The sequence below is a fragment of the Triturus cristatus genome, chromosome 9 (assembly GCF_964204655.1).
Source record: "Triturus cristatus chromosome 9, aTriCri1.1, whole genome shotgun sequence".
Taxonomy (NCBI): Eukaryota; Metazoa; Chordata; class Amphibia; order Caudata; family Salamandridae; genus Triturus; species Triturus cristatus.
Genome location: NC_140592.1, coordinates 379,434,028 through 379,446,304, shown reverse-complemented (window position 1 = coordinate 379,446,304; position 12,277 = coordinate 379,434,028). Strand labels below are relative to the sequence as shown.

At 44.4% G+C, this 12,277-nt stretch overlaps 1 protein-coding gene and 1 pseudogene across 1 annotated transcript in view; both read left to right on the top strand.

Annotated features, from left to right (window-relative positions):
• Positions 1-12,277, top strand: part of ZNF541 (zinc finger protein 541) — a 1,112,036-nt gene that overhangs the window by 7,070 nt on the left and 1,092,689 nt on the right. The window lies entirely within an intron of this gene.
• Positions 2,180-3,568, top strand: LOC146797992 (elongation factor 1-alpha 1 pseudogene; annotated as a pseudogene).

Sequence of the window (12,277 nt, the reverse complement as noted above, 5' to 3'; positions counted from 1 at the left end):
CAATAGTCAGTGTGTCTTTGTGCTCTCCAGAAAGGGCGATTAAGCCCTAAAAATAGCTCGTCCTGAATAAATCTAACTCGCCGTAGCAAGCAGGTAAGTGGATTTCTCGAGCCCTGTGGGTCCCTGCTAATACGGTTCCCAGTACCAGTGTTCTTTCCCTAAAAACTGTACCACAATTGGCACAACTTCAGTAGCCCCTGTAAGTCCATAGTAAATGGTTCCTAGGGCATTGACTGAAGAGTGTCCACTAGGGCTGCAGCACAATTTGTGCCACCCTAGGGATCCCTCACCAAGATCATGCACACTGCCATTGCAGGCTGCGCGTCTTGGTTCAGGGAAAACTGAAGAGTCAACATAGCACACATTTGTGTGCCATTCCCACAGACACTACATAAGGTATAGGTAAGTCAGCAAACACAATGAGATGATGGATGGATTGCTGAAACTTTTCAGACACTCACCCCCAGTCACAGATCTGGGTTGAATCCATCGTTCTTGAGCTCACTTTGCACCTCAGTTCAGCCCCAGCCATATGCAGATCAGTCTTGACCCTGTGCCTCATGGGAACAGTCCAGACCTAACTGGGTAAGTCACCCCTACTGCAGGCCTTACAGCCCTAAGGCAGGGTGCACTATATACCGTTTTGTGTGAACATATGTGCATGATTAGTTATGACTCTACAATATCGAAGTCCATTCTTTGGTACTGTAAGTGCTCAGGGAAGCCGTAAATAGTACATGGGCTGGATACTTGTGGTTCTTAGTCCATGATGGCTTCACTGCACCCGAAGATGTTTGGTGCCAAGGATGTGTGGCCACCTTCATCCAACAGAACCCCTAAGGTGGGGCAGGCGATGTCGACACTACTTTTCAGACCCCTAGGATATTGTGGCATGGATTTGCAAATTTAGTGGCACAAATATGGAAATGATGGGCCACTTTATTTTACTGTTGTGCATAAAATAATGTCGTCCCTGTCCCCCGTCCCCCCCCCGGACCGCCGTGTGCCCCATTTCTACTATGATCACCTACTGCTCCCCTGCCACCCGAGCTGAATCTAGATGTGCTTTACCCCCATGTAACTGTGGCAAAAAATAAAATATTTATCCAGCTTTGAAATTGGGCTCTGATAACAGCAGGGGCCATTCTACCAACTCGGCTAACACTGGATAGCGTCATGATAATATGGCTGTAGCTAAAAATATCTTCTGAGAGTTTGGACAGTTAAGTACAGGACTGCGGGGGGGGGGGAAGGAAGAAAAGGATTCCAAATCTTAATCAAGAGAAGATATAAGCAATACAAAAATGCATTAAAGTCAAACTATATGAAAAAAGCAATCACCATAAAGAGTTTGGGCCTCCGGCCACAATCAATTACTCTGCAGCATGAAGGAAAAGGTCATTAAGCTCATCTGCTCAACATACAGTTCTAATCAGCTGATAACATACAGGAGTGCATATGAAACTTGAAGAAAAAATCCTGGAAATACTGCTCTGCACAGCGAGAAACAGCAGTCAAGACAATCCGTGATCCAATAAGGGATGCCGGAAAGGAATAAGGCTAGGGTACATCAAAGTGTACTCAACCGGGGTTGTTGCTGCATTAGCTGGGATAAGGTGCCTCCCTGTGTTAGTCCGAGATTCCAACATGTGAAATGGTTTTCTGTATTCGTGCCACAAAGATGAAGAGGAGAGAAAGAGTTGCTCTACTGCTGAAGACACTGGGCTTGCTCCATTAAAACATTTCAGAAATGCAGTGCTCTTACTTTATGTACAGATGGTGGGAAGTGAATACGTTTGAGCATTCTCCAGTTTTTTGGAGGGAAATCGTGAAATAATGGAGGGTCTCACTTTTCCAGTTCCTCCATTTTGTGATGGTAGGAAATCAACCTATTGGGGCTAGGGTAGTGCCCCTTCCCACAGGAAGTGGTTCCTTAGAGGGTGTAGTCACCCTAAAGGTAGGTAGCCTGTTGGGTATTACTTGTCACCCCCTTTAATGCCCGTTGATTTAGTATAGAGGTAGGTTAGATAACTTACCAAATAAGAGCTGCTGACCCGAGAACCGAAAACCTGCTGCGGAAATTGGCACCAAACCCGCTCTGCCCATCCGCCCACGGCTCCTCCAGACCTGAGAGCAGCGCAGCCCGATCCGGGAGACGCCAGCATAGTACTGTGCTGCAATGGGAAAGGAAAAGATCCACATTAACATCATGGTTATCGGCCATGTGGACTCCGGCAAGTCCACCACCACCTGCCACCTCTTCTACAAGTGTGGGGGCATCAATAAGAAAACCATTGAGAAGGAAGCAGCAGAGATGGGCAAAGGATCTTTCAAATACGCCTGGGTGTTGGACAAGCTCATGGTGGAGAGGGAATGTGGTATCACCATTGACATCTCCCTCTGGAAGTCATAGACTGCCAAGTATTGCATCACCATTATTGATGGGCACGGGGATTTAATCAAGAACATGATCACTGGCACCTCGCAGGCTGACTGTGCGGTGCTGATTGTTGCTGGCAGCATGGGTGAGTTTGAAGCTGGTATTTCCAAGATCAGACAGACCCGCGAGCATGCCCTGCTGGCCTACACCCTGTGGGTGAAGCAACTGATCATTGGTGTGAACAAGATGGACTTCACCGAACCCCCCCCCCCCCCCCCCCCCCCACAGCCAGAAGCGTTTTGAAGAAATCACCAAGGAAGTCAGCACCTACATCAAGAAAATCAGTTACAACCCAGACACAGTGGCATTTGTGCCAATCTCCGGTTGGCACGGGGACAACATGCTGTAGCCCAGCACCAACATGACCCGGTTTAAGGGCTTGAAGGTTGAGCTGAAGGAGGGATCCGCCAGTGGTGTCACCCTGCTCGAAGCCCTAGACTCAATCACCCCGCCTACCCATCTCACCAACAAGTCCCTGTGTCTGACCCTGGAGGACGTCTACAAGATATGAGGTATTGGCACATGCCCAATGGGCCGTGTGGAAACTGGTATCCTTAAGGCTGGCATGGTGGTGAGCTTTGCCCCCAGTAACGTAACCACTGAAGTAAAATCTGTGGAGATGTACCACCAGGTGCTGGCGGAGGCTATCCCAGGTGACAGTGTTGGCTTCAACGTGAGGAACATGTCTGTAAAAGATATCCGAAGAGGGAATGTTGCTGGTGACAGCAAAAATGATCCCCCAATGGAGGTTGGGAGCTTCACAGCCCATGTCATTATTCTGAATCATCCTGGTCACATCAGTCAGGGATACGCTCCTGTGTTGGATTGCCACACTGCTTGCATTGCCTGCAAATTCGCTGAGCTGAAGGAAAAAAAGACAGATGATCTGGCCAGATATTTGAAGATAGCCCCAAAGCACTCAAGTCTGGAGATGCAGCCATTGTGGACATGATTCCAGGCAAACCCATGTGTGTGGAGAGCTGCTCAAACTACCCTCCTCTTGGTTGTTTTGCTGTCCGTGACATGAGGTAGATGCAGGCTGTCGGACTTATCAAGGCGGTTGAGAAGAAGGCAACACGTGCTGCCAAAGTACCAAAGTCCGCCATCAAGAGCTCTGGCAAAAAGTAGCGCCAGCCACACCCAGCTGCCCTAATGGCACTGGGTACCCAGAATCCTTTGGTCTTGAATCGCCACTTGCACTCTATGATCAAGGACTGGTTACTGAGCATTCGGTTCCATCACAAGAGCCTCCGCAGGAAAGGGAAGCTGGACTTGCCGCTTGTTCTGATGTTCTAATATTTTGTTACTTACGTTCTGTGATTCTGAATAAAATATTGCCACAACTCAAAAAATAAAATAAATAATTGGTACCAAACCCTGCCGGCTGCTTCCAGAACTCCACAATCGTGGTGTGCTGTCTCATCCTGCAACTGCACCTCCAGCCTTTGACCAATTGCTGAGAACCTCCCTTGGAGTAGAGGAGCTACTCCCCTGCAGGCAACAAACTGCGAAGTCCGTTCTACCGATCTGCTGCCTCCTGGCAATTCCAACGCAGCACCAAAGCCAGAAGAGTGTGAGATCTGTCTACCCCCCACCAAGTGAGAGGACACCAGGACCTATCAGAGCTGTGCCAATGCCTGAGGTAGTGGACCCCCTACACCGAAGACCGAGAAGAAAGAGTCCAATCCTGACTCTGATTACCCAGGACGCTGACACCTGTTGAGGGACTTCGAGACCCCTGAGACCTGCTCGGTGAGTATCCCAGCTGTCCCAGAATCATCCGTTCAACCTGCCTGCCCTTGACCACAAGGTCCATCTTAACGTTTAACGCTTGGCTGCCCTATCTGCTCTGCACCCAGCCTTCCTGGCCTGGGTAACGACGAACCAGCTGTGCTCCTGTTGTCCTGAGGCCATTGCGACCTGCTCCCTCAAGTAGGACCTCTTACCTTTTAAGTCCCTCTGCAGAGTGTTTTCAGCTTGTCCCCTTCTTTGTAGCGCTGGCTACCAACTACTTCAGCACCCTGCTCCCAGCTGAATCTGGAACGCTCCCAATCTAATGTTGCTGTAGCATTGGACCTGGCCCTGCGACTTACCTAAATCCTGAAGGTGAACCTTGAGAACCCACTGTGATTTTATATGCTTTTTCCTATTTTCTCCCATTTACTTCTATTGTGTGTAATTGCGCACAGCAGTGATTTATTTGGCGAAGTTTGAAAAATCATTACCTAAAAAGTACTTACCTTAGAAGTAAGTTGTTGGTCTAAAAAATAATATAAAAATCGATGTTATTTGTACAAATTGGTCTCCGATTTATTCGAGTGTGTGTCTCATTTGTTGCCTCTGTGAGTACAAAAAAGGTTTAGCACTGCTCTCTGATTAGCCTAACTGCTCGCCCACACTACCACAAAAAAAGCAATGTATTACCTACTTTTGGCTCTGTATACCAAAGGGGGATTCACTGGACTCTCTGCACGGTGCACTTTGTTTTAGTACACTATATAGAGAGCCAGCCTCCTATCATCTATGTAAAGTTAACATACAAACATAGTGCAGCAAACCCTCCTCCCCAGTTTTCAACAGTGTCAATTGTGTAACCTCCCAAGCCTTGGCAACACTCAATTACTGCCTGATGCTTTCTTGTCTGTATTTAGCCTCAAGTATTCCTATTCTGAATCTATAGCTGAGATTACTAATAGTGTAGGCCTACCTCCTCAACTTACTCACTCATGGAACAATTGAACTCCACATACTAGGCCTCTCCTCTCCAGCTGTTCCTCTCCCCCGCTCATATATGTTCATCAAAGAGATTATAGATGTACCACAGCCCCGGGAGGTACACTTTTTTGCTCTGTCTTGTCTCTGTCTAATTCATACCAGTACTGAGGAAAAACCTAGGCAATTAAACAATGCTAAATAGCACACAAGAATGATATATAAACTGACTCGGTGTACAAGAGATACTTAAAGTAAAATATATATTTTATTTGTTATTCATTTTTATATAAATTCATAAAAAAGATAAAGAAATTGCTAATGGTGAAAATTGATACATGTGACCTCATAATAACAAATATATATTACATACAAAGCATAAATGAGAATACAATATATAAATACCAAACATATAACAGAAAGACATCTAACCAGAAATACATTGTTGCTGGTTGAAATTCAGAGTGGCTGAATCTTAAGACAAGTTCATACTAATGTGTCTACGCGCGTTTCGGCATGAAGAACGCCTTCTTCAGGACGGCCACAGCAACCTGAACAAACCTAGGAAAACAAAATATATAACATCCATACAATAAAATTGAGTACACTGAGTCAGATTGGACCTTGCATACGAGTTACAAACGATGTAGAAGCAACTCACAATAATGACAACATGTGTTACTGGGAGAAACTGGCATGCAGCCAAGTAGACTAAGAAGGAATATGTTTTAAAGAAATTTGTGAAAATTCACTAAAATCAAGCAAGTAAAGGACCAATTTTGAAGAAAAGAAAGATCAAGAATTAGAACCCAAAAGAACACCAATAAACTAGATAAGTGACTTACACCCTCTATAGATATAGAGATCTAGTGATGAGAGAAAAGATGAAAAAACAAGAAAAAAGAAATATGTGAAAGACAAATGATAAGATAAAAACAGAGATGAAATAGAAATACCAAGATAGTAATTGAATAAAGTAATCTGGAACCACATGGGCTAAAAAATGGAGTTGAGATAGGGCAGCTAGAAATGATGCCAGCTTACCTAAAATATGTCTGTATAGAGAACCAACGATAATTAATGGCCGGTAGGTGAATCAATTGCCTAAAATAAAGGGCAATTTAGTAATCGGGGATTGATGTATAACCCTTTACATCACCAATATTTTAATGTAGGTTGCCAAAATTCTATACGGCCTCGATGGACTTACTGTTAAAGGATATATCAACACACTTGAAGCCGAATGAAGATGACAAATTTTCAATGAAGAAAAATATTCACACAGGGACTCCACAATAATTGCAATATTCAGTGGTGAGAAAAAGTTTCTGTGAAAATTCAGAAACTTCAGAAATGGCTGATCACGATGCCGCCATAATTTTGAGGAAGGAGAAACCTTCTGAAACTGCACTGGTAAAATTCTAGCTGGGTATTTTAAGTATGGTTTTCTTTTACCTTTCATCTGCCATTATATCAATAGCTTAATTAGTTATTCCTATTTTCTGTTTCACAGAAACATTTTCTCACCACTGAATATTGCAATTATTGTGGAGTCCCTGTGTCTGATTTATTTTTCTTCATTGAAAATTTGTCATCTTCAGCTTCAAGTGTGTTGATATATCCTTCAACAGTAAGTCTATCGAGGCCGTATAGAATTTTGGCAACCTACATTAAAATATTGGTGATGTAAAGGGTTATACATCAATCCCTGATTACTATATTGCCCTTTATTTTAGGCAATTGATTCACCTACGGGCCCTTAATTATCATTGGTTCTCTATATAGACATATTTTAGGTAAGCTGGCATCATTTCTAGCTGCCCTATCTCAACTCCATTTTTTAGCTCATGAGGTTCCAGATTACTTTATTCAATTACTATCTTGGTATTTCTATTTCATCTCTGTTTAGGTCGAGCCTAGAGCAGCGCAAGCTGCTTGCTCGACTTATTGTAAAGGGGTAAAAAAAAGTGCTACCAGATGCTGCCATGGCCGGCCTAGAGGCTGAGTGCATGTGCGCGGGCGCGCGCTTAGCGTGCCTCTCTCCACGCTTCAATTCCCTCCCCCTCCCCCACCACAGATCTCGTCACTCTGCTGGCCTCATTAAGTGCATCGCGATCACTTTCAGCCTCATTAAGTGCATCGCGATCACTTTCACTTTCGTCCGGCTTCAGCGTTAGCTCTTGTTTCATTAGTCTTTTTTTCCTAATCATTCAAAGTGGGTTTATAGGCGATTTATGTGCCCGTGATTTCCAGGCTACTGTTCATTTGCGTTCATGGGTGCCCACCTGTGGGTGTGTGAACTGACTGCTTTACGTTTGTTTTATTCCTGCTGTTGTGGAAGGGATCGCTTTATTAACACCAACCATTACTCATACGACATGTTCCCACTAGATCTGACGTCGCCCTCACACATACTCGAGCACGGACAGTGTACCAACATGTTGTAAATGCTTCAAGCTAGCCTTGGCCGTCGTATCAATGCAGGCTTGAGCTGCCTTTCACAAACTGTAAGATGGGGTCTCGCCAGCATTTTGTGGGCGTTTTCATCCATTGCACACACTGCTCGTGGCCTTTGGTGAAGTTAAATTACAGCGTCATACGCATGAAGTAGTTATGCTTTTTGCATATGCTAAATTGTGGACAATATCTAGGCATGTTAACGAGTTGCAGTGTTTCCCTTAAGCCAAAATCCACCCACGTAATACAGTAAAACTGTGCCTTGAAACTCTCCATAGGTAGTGCATTGTTGATCTGAAATATGGGGAAAATAAAGAGTTACTTGCCTTTTGTGGCTTAAATATGAACTCTTCTCTGGAATACGGGAATAGCAGAATTTACAGTTATGCTCTTTCCATAATTTTTCTCTCTGGATACTGGGTTGAGTAGAAAATATCTTGTGTAACAGCGAAAACAATGTGAGCCACAACTTTGAGACATTTTCTCCTCCAAGTCGTGCGATTATCTCTTTATTTAATATTAATGCTCTACCCTTGCTTTCAGTTTTCAGGCAATCTAGTGGCCTTATGCATTTTGCATAAATAAAAATCGTTTCTCCGTTTTCTTTGTGGAGATTTTAGGGGAGAAGAATTTTACCATACCCAAATGTAGATGTGCCCCATGGCTCTCGAATCTCACACCTGAACTGTAGACTCCAGCGTTTTCTTGTGACCATTAGACTCTGTCTAAAGACAGTGCTGACTTGTCTAATCACAGAGCATTACCAACCTAAGGCAAGGAAGGTTGTTTGACAAGTGCTTTCATATTTGTCTTTTGTGGAAGTTCTGTAGGTGATGGATAATCGTGGACAAGGGTTGGGCCTTGTTTACTGGTTTCTAGGAGTTCCAAGAGTTTCTGGCACTGGGAGCCAAGAACACTTATGTCTGTGTTCTGAGATTGTCCTATGAACTCTACTTTCAAATGCAGGGTTTTCGTTCAACAGCGGCTCGGGTGGGGTTCTCATGATTGGCGAGCTTGGCAGTAAACATCACTGGTGGTGTTCCCATATGAAAATTTGAATTTTTGTTTGATGCTCCTGGCTACCATGAGGAAGCTGCACTCGTTTGTGCACCAATCTTCCCATTAATAGCCTGGCTGTGCGTCTCTTCAAAAGAGAGAAGCCTCAATGTAAATTTTTTTTAGTTGTGCATACAGGAACACAAACCATGGGCCCACTACCTTGGACAGATGAGCCCTCGTTTTGTTATTAAAGTGGGCTGTAAAGCTTAAGTGTTTGAGAGCCTCAGGCTTTGATGCTCCTTCAAGTTGTCTCGTGCAATACTAGAGTGATATGGGCTTTGTTGAGATGAAGCTTGTGGCACTCATTGCTGTCTTGGTTGTGGTAACTATTAGCCTGAAAACTGGAGTTAGTGTGAATTTGCATTACCTCAAATGCTATGAATGCACGTGGTGAGATTTCAATGGATACATTTCGCCAAGTAAAACATGATGGAATATATCAGTAGATAGCAAAGCAACATAAAGCAAAAACACAAATTTCATTGGTAATTCCTTTCCCTCAGAGAAAAAGTTGCAATAGTGCAGAATTACTGGTGTTTTTAGGTCTCGCCTACGCATAGGAGGGCCTTTAGCCGCCGCTCTGCTAATTTTCAAGCATACACTCGTGCTTGTGGCGGCATCCACCTTGCGGGAGCAAGGAGCGGCGCGCATGCTAATTGGCTGTTGTTCGCTCCCACAAGGTGGATGGTGCCACAAAGCATGAGTGTGCTTGAAAACAGCTGCTGCTTGTTATTTAAGTAGCCTTTGATGCAACTTTGAATGTTGTCCTTCTGAAGTCTGTGCTCTGTATCCAGTCTCACCCGAGCTGTCCCGTGTGAGCTGCTCATCTGAGCCCTGTTCGTTTGACACAACAGCTTACAGACAAGTAATATTACGCGGATGCACACTGCTTTTAAGCATAATTTAAAGGCAGTCAAAGAGACTATTACAAGGATGTGCACTGCAATACCTATCTAAAAATTATTAACTCAGTATTTGTATTTTTTATTTTCTCTGGCAAACTGGCACTTGCTGTACTGCACTTGCTCCATGTCCTCGTCGCGCATCACTTGCGACCTAACCAAGCCCCGCCCCCTCCACGCGACACTTTCTGGACACAACCCCCAGCAGACTGCTCACTGTGGACACAGGGCCTCTGACTGCATCTCTCCCTTTCCTTCCGGCCTCTTGCGCTCTCCGCCTCCAGATCACCTCTCCAGTTCCTGGCTCTGTTCCTCCACTCCTCTCCAGCTACCTATCCACTCTCTATCTTGCTCAGTATCCACCTCTCTTTCTCACTCCCCACATGCCGGTCCTCCCCATCTCTTTCAACGCTCCTTGTCTCTGCCATCTGCTCTTTCTCTTTTAACCCTGCTCTCTCTACCATCTTTCCTTACTTGTATGTATCCTCTCTACACATTTTCTCTCCTCTCTTTCTCTCACACTCACATCTCGACGTCTTCTGCCCATCAGTGGAAAACCTATATCTCCTCCATTGTCCCGCTCTCTTCCCAATTATCCCTTTCTCTCTTCTATGTCCGTCTTTTTCTAAGTCTCCCTCCAGTCAGCAACTGCCTCTCTACATACATATATATTTTTTTCTTTCTGCTTGTTTTGCCTTTCTCCCTGCATGTCTACTGCTCCTCTCTGCCATGTCCTGTTCACCAGTGTCCCTCTTCTGTGCAATCTCCCTGTCAAAACTCTCCCCATTCACTTCCATTCAATCTGCCTGTATCTCTTTCCCTCTGTTCATGTCTGTTTTTGCCAGTTCGCACTCAGTCTGCAAACCCATTGCTATCAGCATGCGCCGGTGCCTCTCTTTAACTTTAGCCTGTCTCTCTTTGACCTTGTAAAACTACATGCCTCTCTTCAAGCCCTCCCTCCCTCTCACTCTATTTGTGCACGTTTCTCCATTCCTGCCTATCACATCTGTGCCTGTCAGTGTTCACTGTCTGCCTCCCATGAGCATGCCCTTCACTTTCTCCTTGTCTCTGCTGGCTCACTCCCTCACTCTATCTGACTCCAACCCCACCCCAACTTGAGGGCATCCCTCACGCTTCTCCTCCAATCTGTCCCTGCCATTTCTGTGACTGCCATAGCCCATCTCCACATCTGTCCCTCCCTCCCCTACTTGCCAGGCTTTCTCTCACACTATGTTGCTATGGCTCTCTCCCTGCCTGTCTGCCTGCGCCTCTTCCTTCATGCCACCTCTTTCTGTGTAGTTAGTTAGTCACCCCCGCACGTAACCTTTACTGCCCATATTTCTTTTCTGAATGCATTAATCTCTTCTGTCTTACTTCTTATTTGCCTTTGTCTCATGGGAAACAACCAATCTTGGTCCCCACTGTCTCTCCCTCACTATAAATGTCTCCTACCTCATACCTTCCTCTACATGTACCTACCTCTCACGTACCTCCATTCTCTGCTGGCTGTTTCTCCTCCCCTCCTCTACCTGCAACAACCCCCGTCATCAAACTCAAGGCAACTCTATCTTTGTTCCTGCCTGTCTTTTGGGACCTTATAAGTATTTAGTTATGCAGCACAATATCCTTGGTGCAACACCATGAACTGTTGCATGGTTAAACACTTATAAGGTCCCAAAGGCGAGACCTATTGGCTATGCCAATGCTTGTGTAATATGTGCATGCAGGCAGCACAATCTAGTGAAACAAAGATGCAAAGGCATATTCATGGCCTGCATACAGAAGTGGAATATGATACAACCCATGGATCACTAAGTTCTACTGACCCAAGGCATCTTGCATATCATGACGTTTCCTTACTACCTCAGCTGATTCTTTAAACAGCAGGAGCATTTGCTGTCACCTAAGAAACCTTAGGTAAAAGTATTCATTTTAATTCACAGCAGACATCTGCCCTATGATGAGGTTTATCAGCAATCTGCCCACATTAGACAATAAACCCAAATGTATTAGCCCTTTCATTTTTTGACACAAAGGATACAATTGTGTAACACTGGCTTGCAAGAACAGAGCACGAAGCACCCACAATACACATATCTCATGTCCTACGTAGAACATCTTTTTTCAGTCAGTCATTGTCATTTGTCTAAAGAATAGAGCAGTACAAAGGTGTATTAAATGCTCACTACTAACCCGTTATACGCTGCAACACCTAACAACAAATAGAAATTGAAACCGGAAAATCCTATTTATAAATATCTGTTTCAAGCGTTTTCTTCTTCAAGCAAAGTAAACTAAACCCATGCTAGTACCACCAAGGTTGCATTTAGTCATTGGTGGCCTTCCACATTCCAGTTAAATGTAATATATACTTAAGGCAAAGTTCCAAGCATACATTTCAGGACTAGTTGCTTTGGTAGATTGGTTCAATCAGGTGAAGATATGCTTTGCACATCAATACCTTTACATCTATATGATGCTAGTCACACTGCTACCTCAGAGAGATGTTATCTTACTTGCAGTCCTATGGTATTTAAATTAATTTTATGAATTAGTATGTTCCACATGGCACTTCAGAAGGGCGGTCAGAGTTGTGCAATAATGTCTGGGCGTGTCACAATATTCTATTCTTCATTGATATGAAATGAAAAGCAGCCTTATTTGACTTTGTCCCAATTATTGCCTTTTTTTTGTAAATCTGTTTATT